General features: G+C 38.1%; 1 protein-coding gene across 3 annotated transcripts in view; it reads right to left on the bottom strand.

Annotated features, from left to right (window-relative positions):
• The window catches only part of LOC110044272 (uncharacterized), a 58,877-nt gene extending 38,069 nt beyond the window's left edge, over positions 1-20,808 (bottom strand). The window contains exons 1-2 of one of the 3 annotated variants that reach the window (XM_089296689.1): positions 20,581-20,808; positions 9,815-9,923 (exon numbers count right to left, since the gene is read on the bottom strand). The gene's annotated coding sequence lies outside the window, so the exon portion shown is untranslated. Of the gene's footprint in view, positions 1-1,030; positions 1,486-9,814; positions 9,924-12,586; positions 13,177-20,580 lie in introns of those variants that run through there. The other 2 variants (XM_089296687.1, XM_089296688.1) reach the window with 2 other exon arrangements.
• Between the last annotated feature and the right edge of the window lie 726 nt (positions 20,809-21,534).

Below are 21,534 nucleotides of genomic sequence, written 5' to 3'. Positions count from 1 at the left end.
TCAAGCGAACAATAACTGACAGAAAACAAACCGATGCGAACAACGTAAAAGTGCGCCAAAATAGCTTTCATTCGAATGGTCAAACACTTGGGTTTCATACGTAGACTTAAAAGTTGGAATCGCCTTGTACAGCATAATAAACAGTACCACATGAAAGTACTTCTCAATAGCTTTTATTTGAATGGTCACACACTAGGGTTTCATCCACAAACTAAAAATTTAGAACGACCTTGTACGGTATAATAAGCAGCCGTGATCGCGTGAAAATACTGCTCAGTAGTTTTTGTAGGTTGTAAACGGGCATGCTTCGGGATTTCGTCTATCAAAAGACTTTAAACAACGTAAACATGACCGGACTCCGCAAGAGAGAAGGTAAAGGATCGGTCTCTTGAGACACTGATCGATATCTAATCGGCTGCAATCGATATAAAACCGGAATTGTTAGAGTTCATTAAGCTGCTCTTCACTGTCAACTTGAAAAAGTGACAAGTTTTAAGCTGGTGCTAAACTGCGATACATCTGCTTCCGTTCCGACAACTTGGCGACACAAGAATTAATGTCGACAAATTTAGAAATACCTGACTGAATCTAACACGATTCACTAAATTTTCCTTCACCCTCTCACTTAATGTCTTTACCCATAATCGAATTATGAGGTTTACTACTATAATTTTCCTAGTAAGGCGGATCTTAAGACAAATCTCGAGCTTTGTTGTTACAAGTATTTAGCTCGCTTTGTTTAAAACCATCTTTTGTTCTCCGCAGAAGATTATCCGTTTTGAAAACACTCTCTTTTCAAAGAGTAAGTCGATGGAAGCTTGTAGTAAAACCTGAAGGAGTATTTGAGCGACACAAGTGACTGAACTGAGTAACAGCTCACATAAGAATCGAAAATCTAAGTTACAATGCCCCGATGATAACGCCATTTACTGTCCCAAACGACTCCTAACAGGTATCTGTTACAAAACAAACCACTGAAGCTCTGTTCCACCTACAAGTCATAACAAATAAATGCACTTAGCTGACTTACGTTCTAGCGCGCCTCTCAATGACTCTGTTCTCGATTTTCCACTTTTCTTGCTCCGATATCTCCACTCTTCTCTCCACAAGCCGTTACCTTAATCTGCACGCATCGCCCGTCATTTTTTCAGAGCTCATATGCGATAAGAATGTTCTGCAACTGGCTGTTATCAGACCCGAGGTAACGTCCAATAATATTTGTTTATCTTTTCACGACTTCGTGTGAGCCTCCCATTCTGAACCTCGAAAATAACTCGTCAAATCGTTCCTAATAGGCGTGGCTTCATGGCAGCTCCGATTTTATCTTAATGCACTGACGCACTCATCTAAAACTTGATACCTAACTCTTTGTTCAAAGCGCGAAACATCAACATTTTCTTCCCGGAATAAACTACCGATTGCTCACATCAAAGCCATTGCGTGTGAATTTAGTCGAATTAATGATCGTTTATCCACAGCCGAATGGTTATTTACAGACAGATAACCCAGGAAATTTGTGGAGATAAGTGTGCTAAAGTTAGGATGCTTTAATTGAAAGGAAACATATCACGTAATGTTGTCATGGGAACATGATAAGACCTCCAAGTTGTCAGGTTGCGATTTTCCTAGTTTTGTCGTCAGTTCAGTTCTTGAAATCTTGTTATCAGCGATAGCGATTTAACCGACGTGATGTTTTATGTGTTGAATGAAAAAGATATAAGTGGACAAGATTGCATTGTACATTACCACAATTGTACTCAATGGCGATGTCTTAGGTTTCTCATTAATGACTGGCTCAATTTTTGCAGACCTGTACACAGTACAGGGCAATAAACACATGGTTTGGTCACACATAAGGATTTTATTCGCAGATCAAAAAAGTAAGAACCACCTTGTACAGCATGACAAACAGTGCCACATGAAAGTACTGCTCAATAGCTTTTGTTTGAATGGTCACACACCAGGGTTTCATCCACAGACTTAAAGGTTGGAATCACCTGACCTGCTTCTACAATTTCAAGTGAACAATAATTGACTGAAAACAAACCGATGCGAACAACGTAAAAGTGCGCCAAAATAGCTTTCATTTGAATGGTCAAGCACTTGGGTTTCATTCGTAGACTTAAAAGTTGGAATCGCCTTGCACATCATACTAAACAGTATCACATGAAAGTACTGCTCAATAGCTTTCATTTCAATGGTCCCACAGTACGGTTTCATCCACAGATTTAAAGGTTGGAATCACCTTGTAAAACATAATAAACAGTGCCACATGAAAGTACTGCTCAAAAGCTTTCATTTCAATGGTCACACATTAGGTATTTTGGTACAAAATTTATCGAAATCATAACAGATTTTCTCCTTCAATGAACACAATTCGTGTTTTCAAAACAACTTTTGCATAACCTCTGTGAAGGTCAAACTGACACGAGCAACTTTCAAAAGTGTACATATTTCTTTTGGCAAAATCTCAAAATAAAAATAACCATCTTTTATATCTTGTATCTTCATCGTGTGTAGCCGAAAACATGCCAGTGAATCACAGATATCATGCACGCTCGGTCAACAACAAAAGATTTTTCACCGAAAAGATGATAAAATCTGCGGAGAGAGCATGGTCTATTTTTTTGAAAAACAACGCTAGCACGGGTGGGAATGATCCCAAACTTGAAAGAAAAGTACCTCTCGACAAAAAAAAAAAAAATCGTGCAATGACGGTAAATCTTGCGAAAACTATTAAAACTAGTATTTTCATTCCATGAAACAAAATGTTTTGCGAGATAAACGGATAGTTAGTCTTCGAGACTAGATTTATCCCATTAACAGCATTACATCTGATTGATTAAATCAAAACATGAAATGCCTCGTAATAAAGGTTCCTTTGTGACTTGCCGTGTCCTGAAATGTCTGGCGTTTCGACTGAAAAACAGAATCTCAATGTACAATGTGTGTTTTACTAATTGCAAACAGATAGCTACAGCAGTGATGCCCTACATCGCAATTACGTGCATTTTTTTCTTGACTTTGGCGTTGACTCCGACCTACAAAAATGTAAGTTAATATGCATCTGTGTCAACTACATGTAGTGGTTTGAATATGTGTTTGATGTGTACTCCTGTACAAAAATTCTGTTTTTCTTTTTCTTCCTTTTTTTGCCAATTTAGATTTAGTATTTTTATTGAAATTTAGAATTTTCTAAAATATTCTGCCATATGGCTTGAATATAATGTTATGAATGTAAAGTATTTGGGATAATTGTGGTATTGTATTTTAGTATTTCCATATACAGCTTACCCTAAGGCCTCCCAAAGTGAATATGTACAATGATGCAATGGTATTTAACGAATTGAGCGTCCAACACTATTAGTAACAGGTGAGCGGCGTCACTAGTGTATGGGAGCCACTAAGACTGATCAAAATCTAATTTCTCTGTACAGTATCGATACGTTGCCAAGCCTACAACTGATGAGAAAAAGGAAAATCGTCAGCTAGGCGGGGGAGGGTCCGGGAGTTAATGTCGACTTGATTTAAAACCAAATTTTCAGATCTGGCGTGACAATTAATTAATTGCCTTGCAGTCAGTAAAATTAAGATTCAAGTATGTATGAAGTATCCGTAATGTATGCATTAGATTCGCCGGGCACATGTAAGGTTCGACGTCTGAATCGTAAGAGATGCAGACGTCCAACTCTACATTTACCTGATAGCGACATAAGGTTCGGAAAATGTAAAGTTCGACGTTTAAACCGGGCCTAAGAGGCTACTTGACTACTACTGTCCGTAATGGAGGTGTCCATGTTATAGCGGCTAGCGCTTTCAATCGAAAACATGTATACAGATCACTTCAAATTGCTCGCATTTTAGCATGTGGGATTGATACAAAGTGAGACAGATCTGTTCTGTCCATCTGGAGTGCCTAGAATGTGCTGCATCAAATTAGGGAGTATGTCTGTTACAGTTCCAGTAATCAAGGTACTATCAACTGCTTCCAAATCATATTCTAATAGTTCTCAATTAACACCTCGCCTCGAATGGGCCATTGCATGTAGTGCCTTAATACAATTCCTTGCTGTAAAAAAACACTTCAATTCTGTGAGAGAAGACAGTCGTAAGACAGGATGTCGCGGAGTTCTGAGTTTTAAGTATCCGATTAGCTAACTTCAAGTTTAAACAAAGAAAATCTTTGTAATTTTAGGAAACTGCATGGTTCAGCTTGCCCAAAACCTACATTTTACCTCAAAGATATTGTGTCGAATTAGCAATTAAGTTCGACGCCACTAGGTTCACATTTCAATCAACTGTCGAACTTAATTATTTTGGTTGACTCAAATGGGTGTTTGAGCCCGCCTTACACAGACACAAACAGTTCCAAAAGAAACCAGAATACGTATGATCTCAAAATTAATAATTTTGACAATGTTGGTTCGAACTGGAGTTGGATCGTTAGTTTGGTTCGAAGTAAATGTTCAAATTTCAAAGGTATACATTCACCATTTTTTTCGGCGCATCTGGACTTCAGTTTAAAGTTTGCCCCGATTTCAAGTTTTCTGTATAGAGATTAGCGTTTCAATCTTCGCTCATGATCGTCCGAACCATCATCCTAATTTGTTTTTACCACTAGCTTCGTCGGTTGTCTAAACTTTCTTCAAAGGCGGTGATGGACATGTTGTGTGCCGCAACAAGATTTAAACTGTCGAAATCATGACATAAATTTATGAAGAAAATATCCTGCAGCGATGGGCTAGAACCTCGACCAGGGAAGTGCCGTAAACAAATAAATAAATTACAACATTTGGAGAGAAAGCCACATCAGTCTTAGTTGGTTTTCATGCAGGTCCTCTATCCTGATCGAATTGGAATTTGGAGATGTTGGTTTTTGTGGAGGGAGGAAAACCGGTGGAGAACGAGGAGCAAAACCCTCGGAGCAAAGCGAGAACCATCAACAAACGCAACCCACATATGGCACGGGGCTAAAATCGAACCCGGGCCACACTGGTGGAAGGCGAGCGCTTTGTCCACTGCGCCATCCATGCTATGCGCTAAATCAATTCATGCTACAGGTTTACGAGTTACTGAAACGCCTTTACCCAGACCTTGCCAAGAATTTTTTTCTTTCTTTCTTACAAGTCCGACAAAACCTACCTAGCATAACGTATTCTTACTTTGAAATGCAGATGCAAATTGTCTAAAATCATCTCATCTCCCATTTCTTGATTCTTCGTAACCAAATTTCGTTTGAATCTTTTACATTTCTGTCCAGGGCCGAGGAAAACATTTCAGGCTAGGATGTTGCGACACAACGCAAAAGAAATCTACTTTTACAATTCAATACCTGGGATAAGAAAGAGCAAAGCACGGCCATTACCCATTGTTTTCGATAATTTTTTTAAAACAGAGTTTTCAGAATAAGCCGACCCCCGACGCAGGTGAACCGCTACTTCAAGCATTTGCGCCGGGTACTATTTGTCACAGGGTTTTTTAATACCCATTTTTGTTTTTTTTGTTTTTTTTTGTGTTTTTTTTTTTTTTTTTCACCAACGAAATAATCGGGTCTGATCTTTCTGAGAAAATAAATGAACAAGTGAAAAACTAAGCAGGGCATGCGGCTATTATAGGTACATTTCGAACCTCGAAGCAAAAGTACGTTTTTGGCGGGCATAACGTACATCGTATTTGACGGTGGCACATTTTCCACTCTGAAGCGGAGGCAATAGATTATGTTGTCTTTTATTAGTTACCATTGACGATAAAACAATAGGCTTACAACTGGTCACAAATTGTTTTTAACCTCCACCTGTGCCCTTGATGAATGCGAAGGCGGTCTTCGCCGTGAAATGCTGGTCACTCATTCAGGTCAAAAGTGCTCCAAATGTACCCTGATTGACGGTTTAAAAGGTGCCTTAACAATAAAATCCTTTCATAACGCGAGAGTTCAGAATTTAAGACAAACGAAAAATAAAAAAATTAAAATCCTGTCGAACCATTCTTTTCACTGTAATGGACCAGATTCATCTGCAGCTCTAAAAACACTAACAAAAAATAAATTACCAAAACGATCTTGATGTTGACACTTTTTTCTTGAACTTGAATAACTGAAAACTGAAAAAAATAACATTACAGTGGATTGTCGTTACTACAGTTCAATTAAATAGAGTTGCAAGCCAAAAATGAGGATACTGCTATTGAAGAGGCTCTCTCTGTAAAAACCGACCACTGATTTTACTTCGCGAAAATTCGAATTTTCTCATAAGCTGGCATTTCGAAGCCCTTACCTAGTCAATCACTAAAATGAGTTTTATTTGATTAAAAATTCTAGGTATTCTAGGATTGATTGAAGTTCGGTCCGCTCGACACAAGCTGCATGCATGCCTACCGAAACTGGAAAAATAGCACACATTGCCGGCGCTCTTAAAAAAAATAATGTTCGCTCAAAAGTCCCAATTCTTTTTTTCAACCATAGATATATCATAGCAGTTTCTTTAGCCATGTTGCAATGATAATTCAATGTTGTTCCTTCAACGGTTAAAAGAAGATTTTCTACCCGTTAAATCGAGTTTTGAACCAAACGCGAAAATAGCTCTACTTTGAAGGCACGTTTTAAAAATGTGGCACCTGTTTGAAACTGCTGAACTACATGAATAGAAAGTATAAATGTCCCTTACTTTAAAACAATAATAAAATTTGTCTGCCCACTAGGTTTTCAAAACTAACGTGTACACTGGCTTCATCCCGCAACTGAAATCACTCTTGGGTGCTAAAAATGCATCAGAATGCACCTCAAGGCACGCAGATTTCAAAATGTCCTAGGGCCCAGCAGTTCCTCCAACAGGAGGGGAAACTCGGCAATTCCCACATCATCCCCACTTGGTCATCTCTATCGTGGTCCAATAGGCCCCGCCTACTTTACGATTTCCTCCTGCTACTTTATTCTTTTAAATATGGAAACCCTAGGAAAATGACGACAATTTCTGTCGGCAATTTGGCAATTGAAATAGAACTTGGTTCATTTGTTTCTTTGTTTGTCTAGTTGTTCTTTCGTTTGTTTTTTAAGATTAAACAAGAAAGATAAAGACAATTTTATTGTAACCTTAAACTTCAACCGATAAACATTCATCAACGGTCTTGATAAGAGTTAACTTGTCATTCCTTTCTACTGTAAAAAATGCGATTAATGTGAGTTTATCGACCAGACAGCAGTTCATTGTTTCTTCTTAATGATTCCTCTGGAAAATTAGACCTCACATAAGCAGGAAACGAGCAGTTAATAGCTGTTATTACAGTTGAGCCTACCGTCTAATATTCCTTTGCTTAAAAAGGCATGCAAACGAGGCAAACGGGTCAATACAAAGCAAAATTGACCATTTCGCCTCGTTTGTATGTCAAACCGCTGATAACTGTAATAACAGGTATTGAGTTATTAGACGATGCACTCATAAACGGAGACTGTGTAAGCTTCAGTTGATATTAGTAGTGTACAATCATAGAGGAAGTCGGCTTAAGCGGATTTCTTTTCAAATTAAGCGGATAAAAATCCAGCCGTTTCGATATTATGGAACACTTGCGCACTACAAGCTTTCTGCAGTGTTAGCAGGCAGTCACTAAACAGGTCTTGGCATTTAAATCGATTAAACGATCAATTTATTACTGAAAATTGATTGCTCAATTAATTAATTACTGCTGCCCACACAGTGAGAGGAAAACGACGCTCACTTTAAATAAACAACGTTGGATTAACAAGCTACAAATGTAAGAGGTGTAAAGGGCTTGGAAGGGAAACAGTAAATTCCAACACGAATTTCCGCTTAACTGTGTGTTTCTCAGAGAATGCAGTTTTGAAGTTTTACAAGTCACTTTCTAATGTGACCATGGGGGAGATCAGGTCCGAACAGAAAGGATATGTTGAAAGGTAATTTTTAATTTACTCCTACCTAATTTTGTTGTAATCTTGCACACTTTACTCATCTTGTTACTGAGTTTGAAAATTAAAGTAAAACATCAGCTCTCACTGACCGCAGTTACGAAAATCAGGAACACAACATTCCAATGAAATCCTAAGTTTAGAATATTTTACAAGATCATTTCCGTTCAGATTTGCCCCTCTAAAGTGATTGTTACGGCTAGTTATTCAACTGTGCTATAAAAAAAAAGTTACAACTATTTGCCCGGCCTCGCAGATGCGCGGTTTAGAATTCGAGAATATCTTGGGGTTTTGCAATTAAACTATGTGTTCTAAAGAGATGGATTTAAGGTCTTTCATGAACACAAACATCGAAATTAGGTCTCATTTCTTCGTGGTCTCCCAGCCTACGCGCAGAGCAGCATCTTTTCAATCCTTCCTTTGTCGGCGTAGGGTGCAGAAAGCCGGGAGAAAGACAGCGACAATTCATTTGTGTAAGTTCTGTTCAATTGGCCAGTTTGTATCGCACGAGGGAGAGAACATTCGTGTTCACATGCTGTGTACATACTCAATGAACTCTGTATGGGTTAAAACATATTCTTTTTTAAACTAAAGGAACAAAAATTTAATCGTTTTAGTGGCTGCAATACTGAATATAAAAGTTATTTAAATAGGATTACATATCACTCTAGAGAAGAGTGTTTTAATTTCTTTTAAAAAGCACTTTCTTTCGCCGAGTCGTCGTTCCGGCAATTTACTTGTCAAGTCTCAGAGAAAACTTCTTTCTAGTACGTGACGTTATTTGAAAAGTTTTCATTCATCTGAATCGAGTAAAAACAACAAGACGTGTTAAATTAGTGGTGCTATTAAGCCGGATATACAAAATTGCGACGACGAAAAAGAGTAATGATAGGTGATTAGTTTACCACATGCGAAAATATTTCCTTAACCACGTCAAGGCGAACACAATGTTTAAGAAATACGGAAATGTCACACAATAAACCATTGCTTTGCTATTTTGTCCCCTACGGAAACATCAGAACAAAACCTGTTTATATTGGCCTGACAATATCAGTATTGCATATGTCCATGTATATTCCTGTGTTTTGATTACCCGCTTAGCGAGAACACATACATTATATGAAAGTCATGCAAACCTAAATATTGTACACGATTTCATTCTATCTTCAACGTCCAATTATGATTTTGCTGTAGAACTATTTATAACCTGGTGGCTGGGCGGATATGACATTTATTACACGGCCAAGTGCAGTTTTTCATTGCATGGTTTGTCGAAAATGTAAGAATGGCCGTTAACGTTTTAGACGTTTGCATAGTTATCGAGGGCGACACCCCGGCCGGAAGTAAGAATTGGAAGGCGTGGGCTGTCATAACGAGTGTGTGGTTGGGATGAGAGAACGCGCGATTGAAAAACACCGAAAAACTAATTTTACTTCGATAAAAAAGGTAGCGATACTCTTTGTACGAAACCTAAAATGGTTAAAAGCACCTAAGAATTTATAAAACTACGAAGTCTTCCTCGATCCGGCGGTATTCAATCTTTGTTTCAGCTTATTAGAAAGCCTAGACTACTATCTCGCAAAACTGAAGGACGGGTTGCCGGCATTTCTTTATGTCAGCTTTAATTACTGTGCAAAAGAAAAGAAGTATACTTAATATCCTCCACAATTTTCACAAAGGCTAAATCCTTCAGTCGTGGTACATGTATACCATGTTTTAATGACAGAGACCGTTTTTAATTTCTGCAGTAATTTTTGGTGCTTATTGACTTGTCTATAGCCATGTGGTATGAAACGGTCTTTACCGAAATCGTTTGCAAATTGGTTTCGATCAACCAGCTACATTTGAACCAAAGGAACGCTACATCACAAAGCAAACTGAAATTAAAATACTCACCTATTTCTTGAAAATAAATTCAATTCCCTTTTCCGTTCTTTCGCTGACACTTTCTTCTTGCTTTCTGATATGTGTTGCTTCAAAATGCCATCCCCCGCCACACACAAATCTGTAGGACGAATAACAACACGATGTAAACACGTCTTGACCTCTACAAGATATCTCTAGATTGAGCAAAACTCTAATCGTGTTTTAGCGACCTTAAACGCAAGCAAACAAACAATGGATTATTTAGCTTTTCCGTGATAGCGCAATGAATAAAAATCTAAAAATTCTTTAGGATGATAATTATCCAGTATCATGCGTCAACTCTACAACAATATCATTTCAATATTGTTGGTCAATTAATAGAGCCTCAAAAATATAAATATGCATCAACGTATAAACTGTTTTTGACCTTTCCAGAAACGTTCGCGGAGAAGCCAGCGATGTTTTGTCGTAGTTTTGGCAACCTGGCAAGTAAGCGAAACAAACAAATACCGCATTTCTATATATGTTTATAGGGAGAGTAGGATCGCTCGAAATTTATTAAAATTAATTTTTTTTTCTGAATGGGAAACGTACGTCACAAAAAAGGGAGGAATCAAAGAAATATGAAACACGATTGGTGAAGACTGTGGCAAACTGCGAGGGATAAACCCTATTATTGGCGAATTATTTTTATTAGGATTCTTCGTCCTAGACGAGATCTTCTGAGGACTCGGCAAAGATTTCAGGACATTTTGGCGAGACTGTTTGTAATCATTAGGAAACATTCTTCAGTTGAGTCTTCGCCTATATCTGGGTACATCTTGTGATAATTTTTTCTCTCAAAGTTACTTATACTGAACCTTAAAAGATTCACAACATAGCTTTTATCTCAATTTGTCCTCATTTCGATCCTTCAGTCCACCCATTTAGTTATCAACACTTGTTAATAATGGTACTGTTCATTTGTTTAGCCGTGAACTGTTCTACCAAATCAGAACATTATTTTTGGGTTTCCTGTGACCTTAGAAAGATCCTGCTAAGCCATTGTCCCTTTCGATAAATACACAACATATACAAATAAATAAATTCATCATTTTAGTTAGCTTGCATTTCTGATTCTGGCCTAGTGAATCACACTTCAGAAGAATTTAAAACGGCGATTGAAATTTGGCCAAGTTGTAAATAAAGCAGATTTTGAGTTCCAAGTCATTTTTTTCAGCTTTGACTGTCGAAGTATTACATGTAAGTTGTGACATTTTATTAGTAACCTTTGGTCATACATATACCAGGTCAGAAGCTAAGCTTTTATAAAGAAGAGACAGAGATGACAAGTAATAAAGAAAAAAATCATTACTGAGCAATAGCTTCATTCTAAGCAGCTTAATTTGCCCAATATCTCTTCTCTGTTCGCAATTTTTTGACAGTAACAATCTTCTAGAATGACCGAAAAAGAGGGTTTCAGTGAAGGCCACGAAAGATTGGCAAAAATTAAAAGATTTACCAAGAAAATTTTCCATCTCGTTCAAAGTAATTGAGTGGTTTCCTTATGTAAAACCGTGACTCCACAATCTTAGTGCAACAATTAAAGTTTCAAGTTACTACAAATTTCTGAAATACACGCGAAATCTTCACAACGAGTTAGAGATTTGTTGATGGAAATGAAGAAATTATTGATGTTTACATCTATTTAAAAAAAAACAGAGCCCTTTTTCGAAACTTTTTTCCTCTTTAGTGGACTAGAAACAAATATATCCTTAACCGGAAAGGAAAGTTGACTGTTCAAAGCAGGTTTTATTTGGCAAGAGTTTTGTTATGAAAACCCTTCGACAGTGGTAGCTTCTAGGTTGACAAAACCTTTCAACTTAAACCGTACTAAAACAGAGTACAATGTAGCATTGTTCTATAATGTACTCTATTATATACAAAAGGCGGAAAGAAAAACAGCAACAAAAATACGGGCCGGAATATATTGACCTCTTGCTAATTGTATCTCCCTGACAAGATATCGCCCACATATCTAGGTGAAAGATCTAAAATCTCCGTTTCAAAAATATTAACATACTCAATTATTTCCCCGTTTCCTGTGATGGCGTTTTCCTTCCCAAGGGATTTCGTAAATCTTTTAACTTTGCTTACATTAAGTGAAAAGCATACATTCCCAGTACATAATATTTTATCTCTGTATGTCTTTTTCCATTCTTTTACATAAAATTACAAGTTTTTATTAAGCTTGAAATCGAAAGGAAACCATTGATAACAGTGTTACAAAGCGAAAACTACCAATGAAGTCCTTTACACTTCAGCGAAACAGGCTGCAATTTAGAGTTGAATTATATGCTTAAAGGCAAACAGAGTAAAATCTGCAAATAAAATCTCTAGCCTTCCTTGCAAACATTCCGATTTCTTCAGAACGAAAGGAAAAATAATATCAAATGAGGGTTTGTTCTCGTGTCGAGCCAGACAATAATTAACCCGCGCAAATACTTCTAATGATTATCACACTCACTTACAATGCACTCAGCTCTGAAAACAGCTCTTTGCAAAGAAAGAAAACAGAGCGAAGCTATATATATCGCAAAACTAGAATTCTGGTGAAGTCCTGAATTGTTCCAGATCTTGGAACAGCAACAAACACTTTCTTGGACCCAATCATTCACTGGAAGCATATGGAAAGCATGTTTACGTAACTTTGCTAAATTCAAGTTTCACCTTTCTTCGATGCCTTTGTAATGAAGTTTTGAACAATAATCCCGTACAGCTTGTTTTTTTCTATGAGAGTTGTGTTTGAAAACTTCACCTTACCTTTAAGATCGAGTCGCTTGGTTCATTCAAACAAGAATCGCCTTCCAAGTATTCAAACACTCCGGCGACTCAGCATAAAAGTGTAGGCCGCCACACAATGATCTGAAATCTCTTGACACTCAATTCAACTAATGCTCTTTTGAGGTAATCCCTTTAGACGGCTCGCACAACAAAACTCGACTATGACGTCGCCATGTGGATAACTTGATTAAAATTCAGTTTAGAAAATTATCGATGAAAACATTTGAAGACACAAATACGCGCACGGTGAAGAAATTGTTTCACGCGCTTACATCCTAAAGCACTCGACGCTTGCTAAAACGAACCAGGCTTCCCTCGCTCTACGTGAAGCAAACTTTCCGGTCGTTACAAGCGAATGTTTTTTAGTTGCGACCCTTTTCCGCTTTCGGCTTATTGGAAAGAATTTAAACAATGCATTTGGTGGAATCTTTGTCCATAGCTTTAAACACAGCGCTGTATAAGACGGTCGATTCAAATACCTTTCCCAAAAAGCTCTCGCTTTCAGTTGCTCCAAAGTTTACATAGGTGCCACGACGGAAAACAATGAACAAAAGAGAGCTGTGAGACAAGGATTTGGCGTGACCGTAGTTAAAGCGCTTTTTAAACTTTGCCTACTGAAAACAACGAAAGTACGCTAATTGACGCCAAATGTTTCACCAGACTTATTAGCTTGTTTGCCCAGTATAACACATATTTACAGTAGGTATTGTCAGCGTAATCGAATCGTGAATTGCAGCGTTCGTGCGACCTTTCAACACTGACAACAACACAGAGGGCAGACTTCAGGAAAGAACAAATGAACAGACCTTTAATAAAAGCCTGTCTCTGCGGTTTTCGGCGGAGATCAACGAAGATAGATCTACCGACTTCAGTCTGCCGGCTGCCGGCGTATTAAAAATACTTTCTCTAAAAATTTTCTTGCACGGATATTTTTTCATAGCAGGAAAATAATTCTCAAATCCTTGACAACTCGAGACTGCTAAAAATTGAAGTTTCAACTAACAGCCTGTAATATACTCGCTTCCTTCAAAGAGATTAGGAAAAACCGCATTGGTTGTAGAGGGTCTTCGTTCCCCCGCAAGAATCAAAACTGACACAGAACGGGACAAAGTGAGCCGGCAGGCGGAAAAACGGTTATCTTCAAATTAAAAGATACTAATCCGTTTTAACTTGTTTTGGCGACAACTTCCGGTCGCAAAAACATCGAAGACTCCTCGGTTGTGATGTGATCACTTGTTCCTTGCCAACTTCGTGCGTAAGTACACGTTGATTGTCGAACTATCGTTTCAAAATGGCTACAAGCCGCCTAAAAGCGACTAACTTTTGATGAGAAGAACTCTTTCCTGTAAATCGTGAATCCCAAAATCGTTGCTTCATCCTATACTCCAACCTGTTAACCTGTAAAAGGCTATTTGAATTTAAACTGAATAGGAACGACGCACTAAAATGGCAGGCGGGAATTCTCGTCTCCATTTGATTTGGTATGGTGTAAAATTAAGCAAGACGTGTTTAAAATTTACCACGCCCAAATCTACGGTGAGTAAGGAAAGTTGGAAACCCACGCAAATCAGCCACCTCTATTCAAACAAACATCCATATTATAATAAATATTCCGGTAGTCAATCGATCGAGTTTGCCCCGAACTTTAAGAACAGATAAGAGGTAAAGTAACCCATCAAGGCCGGAGTTTATCCCGGTTTCTGTAGCATGAAACGACTAGGAGTATTTCTACTCCCCTCTGGATGGGATGCTAGTTCATCGCAGGGTTATTTCCAGCATTTAGTTTGCCGATATCCATTTGTAAACCTGAGTGGAGAGAGGGACTGTGATAGTAAAGTGTCTTGCCCAAGAACACAACACAATGTCTCCGGCCAGAACACAAACCCAGATCGCTCGATCCGGACTGAACTGCACATTCCCAAGAACAGATAAGAACTTTGTCGATGAATGGCGTCAGTCTGAAGCGCGAAGGGAAAAAAAAAGCTAATGCGTAATCTCACTGTGCAGACGGGAAAAACGACATTAACAAGATGCTCTGGAGAAAGGAAAGCTATTGTTCATAAAAATACATTGTCTACCACTAAGATAATGGAAATAAGAACAGAATCATCAGACGCCGAAATAAATGATGTTGTCTTTCAATTCTGCAACGCTAAATTCTCCGCATGATATGAAAATATTTCTATGATTTACACTGAAAGAATTCTTATTTCAAGTTTTAAAGTGAAACTTGAAGGGTTGAGCTGAAAGAGTGGTATTATATTCTCTTGAATACAATTTCCTAAACTTGGTAGTTTGTTATTTTCCCCACACCGATCTTTTCCTATTTCCTGTTACAATAACGGGCTTTATTGCTATTAAAATAATTGTCCTTTTTCCCTTCAGATTGATCTCATTTAAGGTTTTCCCATTTCCCGATTATAAGATTTGCTTAGATTTGCCAGTTAGTTTGGATAGACAAAAGTTCCTTTTATTTGTGCATGCACGAGAAGTAAAAAAGTGTTCGGCCTCAGGCGAATTTAGTTAGCTTCAAATCCTTCAAGTGTCTTTAATTTTAGCCAGAATTTTTGCGTTACTCATTTGTCTAGCTCATCTGAATTACATCGAACTTTTGATAAAGACTAGAACGACGCAAACGTTTCATCATCGAAAACGTTTTAGAACTATTGCCGGTAGCTTTAAACTCGCTTCGTCACAATCTCTATCCGTTTGCCTTCAGCCATCTTTCCGACATTTGGAAATTTCACACATTTTATATGCAAGGAAATCGCTTGAATGCTCCTAGGAAAGATGGCTTAAAAACGACAGAAAAGTTCTAAAATCTTTAAACCAAGCATATACTACACTATGTCGTTAGCACGAAACGGCAGGGAAAAACATTGCAAAAATATAGCTTTCCTTCTACTTTATGGCTGCGTAAGGTTCGCATGACATTGTGTGGTAAAATGTACAACCGCCATCTTTTTACCTAAGAAGGATTGACGAGACATTTTGTTCACCAAGAAAGCTTGAAATATCTGTAATATTTCTACCACGCATTCGTTAATGGAGCGAATACAATTCAAGAAAACACTCGCGCAAAATCTCGCTTACTTTTATCCTCTGTATGTACCAAAAGATGTCGTGTGGCGAAGTTGAAACCCAGCTGGGTTACTGATTTTCATTTCAAAGTTCCGCAAGGTAATCCTTGTCTAGACAAAGTTCGCGCGGATTTCGTTTATTTTCAGCATGAGGAAGTCTGTGGAAGTTGACTGACGTCACGACTTCCACCCAGTTTACCCACTCCAGCGCGCCACGCGATCATGTAAAAACTCGCCATAATCAGCTTAAAGAAGGAAAAAATTACCGGTTTTCACTTTCGTGATGGTATTTTTTTTCTTTAAGTGAAAGAACCACAAAATGAAAATCGGCAAAGGAGTTGTTTGCGGTGAGCGAAAGTGAAAATTTCCCTCGTGAAAACTTCTGTGCCCAAATTATAAATAGTCTAGTTTACAGTTTTCTGCTCAGTGAACCTGGCCTTTGAATGGAAGTGAGGGTGCAGGTGACCTAGTTTTAATACAGACCTCACTGCTTTTGTTGTTCAAATCAAGTACGTTCTAATGCTAACTAGTTGCATTTAAGTCAGAAAAGCAGAGAGATCTGTATCAAAGCAAGGCCACATCCAGTATTGCTTGCATTCATAGGCCAGGTAACTAAGCACACAACTGCAAAATAACCTACTGTTAACGATAAATAAAAGAACGAGAATATTCCATACGAGCTATAGGAGCCTGATTTAATTTCAGAAGAGGAATGTTGAAACATTGTAGTAAATGCCTAATAAAAAACAAGAAGATTTAATTTATTTCGGTATGATAACCTCTAGATAAGGGTTACACTGGCGTTAATTGCGCAGCGAGGGGGCCGGAGTTTTCACGAAGTAGGCGAAATTTCCGCCAGACAAACATCTCACTATAGCAGGGCGGATCGGTAACTCAGACAGCACGTATCGGTGCTAACCGCTGAAAAGATTTGTATTTACACATGAATTTTATTTCCAGCGCAAACACGATATCATCACAGTCTCCTCTACTAACTATGAGTACATCGATGAACGAACGTCTCTGCATTTTCGTTTGCATGCATTTTTCTTTTCGATTGGGATATAGTTAAGCTGACTGCCGACAAAATTTTGTTTTTTGTTTTTTGAAAGGATTTAGTTAAAGGATTCTTGTAAAAAATTTTCCGCCGCATATTATTGTCTGCGTTTTCCGCCAATTTGAGATCAGATATGCAGGCGGAAATAGTCGCGTGGGAGTTGGAAAAAGGTCCGCGCCGGGCTCAAATACCGACATTTTAAGAGTTAGAATTCCGGAACTTTTCAGCTCTTAGGCAAGACGATCTTTTACTCTCACAGTGCCTCCCACCAGCCGCCAGATCTCGCGGGCTTGGGTGGTTAGGTCAAAATACTGGGAAATAACCCTGAAATGGACTATCATCCTGTCTAGGATGAGGGGGGTGGGGGCGAGGGGGAAGGGGAAAATAGCAATTCTACTAGCTGCTCTATGTAATCAGATCAGACAATACCTCAGTGCCTGATCCAATCAAATGCAATGGATATTAACAGACTGTTCTTTATAGGAGGTACACACCAAAATTAAAGTAGTCATGCAGAGAGACAAATTGGATAGGATATATGGCTGCCCTGTATCTCCATTTAATCTAATTTCACTAGTATTTCCACCCTGAAAATAAGGGACGCCGTTGTTTTCCGTCGCCCGACATTAATAACTTGTTCTTTTCAATCCTGTCATCCAGTCGTAACTGCCATTATGTATTCATGATAATATATATTTGTGCAACCAGCAAACATGACGTTGTGGTTTTAAGAAACCCTCATTGACATATATCTGTCACAGGCCGACTCAGTTGTAAAATATATTTTCAAAATTCGCTTTAATGAGAAAACGATCAAACACTTTACGTATGAGACAACCGCAGTAAATCAAATCTCACATGTTAAAGCCCTGCACAAAAACACAAAGGGGATGTAAGTCAGATGTAATTCAGATACCGTGTGGAACTAAATTTTTGCGGGAGTTTACTGTTTTGCGAATCGGCGATTTTTTCGTATTTTGCGGGAACTAATATTTGCGATTGTAAAAGACTGGTTTTTATTGCTGGGTACTGATTTTTGCGATTTTAGGAAGTCCCGTTTAATAGCCCTTTTTATGGTTAACTTTGCTCATTTACATCACAATAAAATCTAGCATGTATGTGAGGCAATTTCGGGCTATTTTGTAGTTTTAGCCCGAAATTGCCTCGTATCCACGTTAGATTACATTGTAATGCAAATGAGAAAAATTGACCGTGAAAAGGGCTATTGAAATTACAACATTTTCGCATTTTTGTTTATGTAAAACTCAGTAATCCAGTTACATCGTGCTCTTGTGCAGAATTGTAGATGCTTTTTCTAATAGAGTACCTTCAGACGATCCTTTCCTGTAAACCTTTTTTCGGTTCTGAACGTTTTGTTTCTCATTTCATCATTTTGATGTCTGTATTTATCATTTCGGTTGTGGAGTAAATTTTTTTGCGGGTTCTAGTTTTTTGCGGGAACTATTCTTTGCGGATCGTGGAAAAAAAACTAGGCTCGATTTCCGCCGCTTTCTCGAGTCCGGTCTACGTTTCCCCCGAGAAGAGAGAGGAGCGCGGGCTCCTTTCCCGAACAGCGTCTGGTAATCGAGCCTAGGAAAAAAAACGCAAAAACCGCAAAAATCCAGTAGAACCCGTAAAAATTTATTGCCACGTGGTATTCCGATTTCTCGAACCCAAAAGTCATTTCCCTCCTCTTAGACGAGCACTGTAATTTTTCCCCGATATTTTCAAACTTTTTCTCCGTTTTACTGGTACGTTCGAAAAATCGGGATTCCACAACCTCGTTTCGAGGACTTTTCCCTTAGAGAGTGGGAGGGGCGAGAAAAGGGAAAGCCTGAGAACGAGATTAAAATGTATATCCTCCAAAAAATAGCAAACGATTATGTTGCATCCATTCTTTTTTTCAGTCCTTTTCACGTCATTGAACTAAAATTCGTAATTGGGCATTGAATTCTTTAAGTTTTAGCATGAGGGTTTTTTTTCCTTTATTTATTATTATTATTATTATTATTATTATTATTATTATTATTGTTGATTTTGACCGTAACCCTAAGTGGGTATAGGGCCAGACATTCTCCTTCGCCATGTCACACGGTCACGAGCAGCCACTGTTGCCTATTTATTATTAGTATTAGTATTATTATTATTATTATTATTATTATTATTATTATCATCATCATCATCTATTTATTTGTTTTAAATAATTCGCAAGCCGAAGGCGAGAACAACGTTCTCCGATGAGGACCGAACAAACTGGTTACAAAAAAAGCTCTTGCAAATTGACTATTTTAAAATAAGAAACTGATCTACACTCGGCAAACGTGTGCGGCTTTCCTAGCAGAACGAAAATTGCTAACAATATTTTTTCTTCGTTATATATATATTTAAATAAGTAAATAGGTAATCTTTCTTTCAGCAGTCCTTGTTGCAAAATTCGGACTACTCAGGGCAACCAATCAAAATGGCTCTTTTCATCCTGGTCCAATAAGTCAATAAAATACCAAATTACGTTAACGGCTTGCTTTAATTTGTAAGGAGAAAGTGAAATTACAAAATGAACGCATTGCAAGTATCGGATAGTTAAGTAGTAAAAGCTACAGGGTGGGAACTTTACTGACGAATAGCGCGGGGTTTCTGGAAGTCGAATTTCGCAAGACCTCCGTATGGTGCTTCCATGCACAGCGGGTCTCAATGACCGCAGCGGAAACATTTGACAGCTAATGTTTTGTCTAACACTCGTTTGTCAAAGTTGTCGAGCTGTAATAACAAATGGTGTTAAATATTGGAAAACATCGCTCATTGGGGAAACCCATAAACGCTAAAATTGATCATAAAGCAATTGTTTTTTTTAAGTAAATGGCTTTGAAAACCATTTCAATGCTATTCTAATTCCCGCTTACGGTGTGTGAAGAACGATTGTGCGAAGAACAACAAAAGTGTTTTCTCTTTTAACCGACAATAGTGAATTTCGACCCTCAACATCTGTTGCTATTAGCTAGTTCGTGGGTGATCTAAACATGCAATATCTAACATCGGTTTTCTCTCTCCGGCCAGAAACACAAGCTATCGTTTACAGATCCAAAAAAATACATATCCATTAAAAGAAATCATAACTCGAGAAAATACGGCACAATTAATCTTTTCCGCCTGCTTCATAAATGTTATTGCGGAGGTCTAATAAAATAATTTTACAAAACGCAGTTGGAAAACTACGATCCCTCGCTATTTTCCGTCGTCAATTCGACAAATTTTTCCATAGACGTTTTTCTTGGTCTTAGCAAAATACAGGCGTAGATTGAGTTTTTCGTCCCAGGATGTTTATATAACCTTGGTTATGCCAGAATTTTCTCCATTGTAAAATAACTTGTGTTGGTTATTTTCCCCAGCAGGAACACATGTTTTCAATTTGTGGGTTAAACATGTACACTAAAGACTCGGCCATCGTGTTATTTGCAGTGGCTCAGTATTAAGATTTACCCAGAATTTCCATGTTCTTAACTCATTCTTCTTTTACACTTTACCATTTCGCCGACCACCTTTTCTATTTTATTGTCTGTGTTTGTAGAGGGTGGTCCTCGCAAGGTGGATAGCTCTACGCGCTAAACAATTAGAGACCCCGCGCCAGTCGCTCTGCTAGAGGGTTCCAAATTTGGCTGTGCTATTTTCCGTTGGCTTTTCCTCCCAGGCAATGCGAAATTTCAACGTTTCGAGGCGAAAACGATTTCCGGCTGAAACTATGTCGCTTTCATTACACCATGAATATTGCCTTGTGGTAGAACGCAAGCTATAATGTAATTGTTTTTTTCCAAATATTTAAGTTGCTACCTCACACTTACTTCTAACCAATCTGATAAATTTTTCCTCTTCTCGTCCACGTTATAGCTCCTGTGTCACAGTGCGAAATTTCCAGTTGATTTCTGCAAGTTTCTCTCTCAAGATAAAGCGATTTTGCTGAAGCACAAACTCCTATAAATGAACGTGAATTATCCCGGCGCCAAAGGCGGTCTGAAGAGATCTGGAATCAATGGTAGTGTGTTCTGTAATTAACCTTTTATGTTAATTACTGCACCAGGTCAATTAGGCATTGAACAATGACAGCTAACACTGACAGCTGAAAGGTTGAAAAGAGAAATAAAAAGTTCTAAGTACGACTCTTTTCAGATAGAGACAAATTAGAGATGTTTTCTTCTTTTTCAAAGAGCGTAGAAGTGATCCTGCCAGGAAAATTCGAGTTTAATTTGAATAAACCCGAGCATTCCGAAAGATCGTAATTGTTTTGGGTGGAAAGCAAAGTGAATTGTGGACAAATAAGGTCGACTTTTGTAATTGATTCGTTGAGTGAGGTCAACCTCTATTTGATTTGATTACAAAGAGTACTTAGATAACAATATTTGTGGAACACTGGCCTGAAAAATACTGTATGACTAATTCGTACCTTTACGGTATAAAAAAATACAGACAGATGCGTCTGTTTTAAGCTTTAGAATTTGCAATTAACAAGCGAAGGGTTGTAAGCTTGGATGAACTCTCGTGCAAACTACAGCTTAACCGTTATTTACTTAAACCGGAATTGCCGGCAAACTTAAAGCGTTTTCCAATTAGATCGATGCATCCTGTCTAAACAGTTTACTCAATAATACAAGCTCTTTTAGAAGAAAAAAAAAGATTAAATTGAGCCGATAAGATTTCTAAGCTTTTTCCAGCCCTAACCAATTTATAGAGGTCTTTGACAAATACGAGCAACTTAAAAGTTTTGATGTGACTCGCTTGATGAAAGGCACAGGCGAGTC

The sequence above is a fragment of the Orbicella faveolata genome, unplaced genomic scaffold, assembly GCF_042242905.1.
Source record: "Orbicella faveolata isolate gen_17 unplaced genomic scaffold, um_ofav_v1 contig_27, whole genome shotgun sequence".
Classification (NCBI taxonomy): domain Eukaryota; kingdom Metazoa; phylum Cnidaria; class Anthozoa; order Scleractinia; family Merulinidae; genus Orbicella; species Orbicella faveolata.
This window is presented reverse-complemented; position numbering and strand designations above follow the sequence as displayed.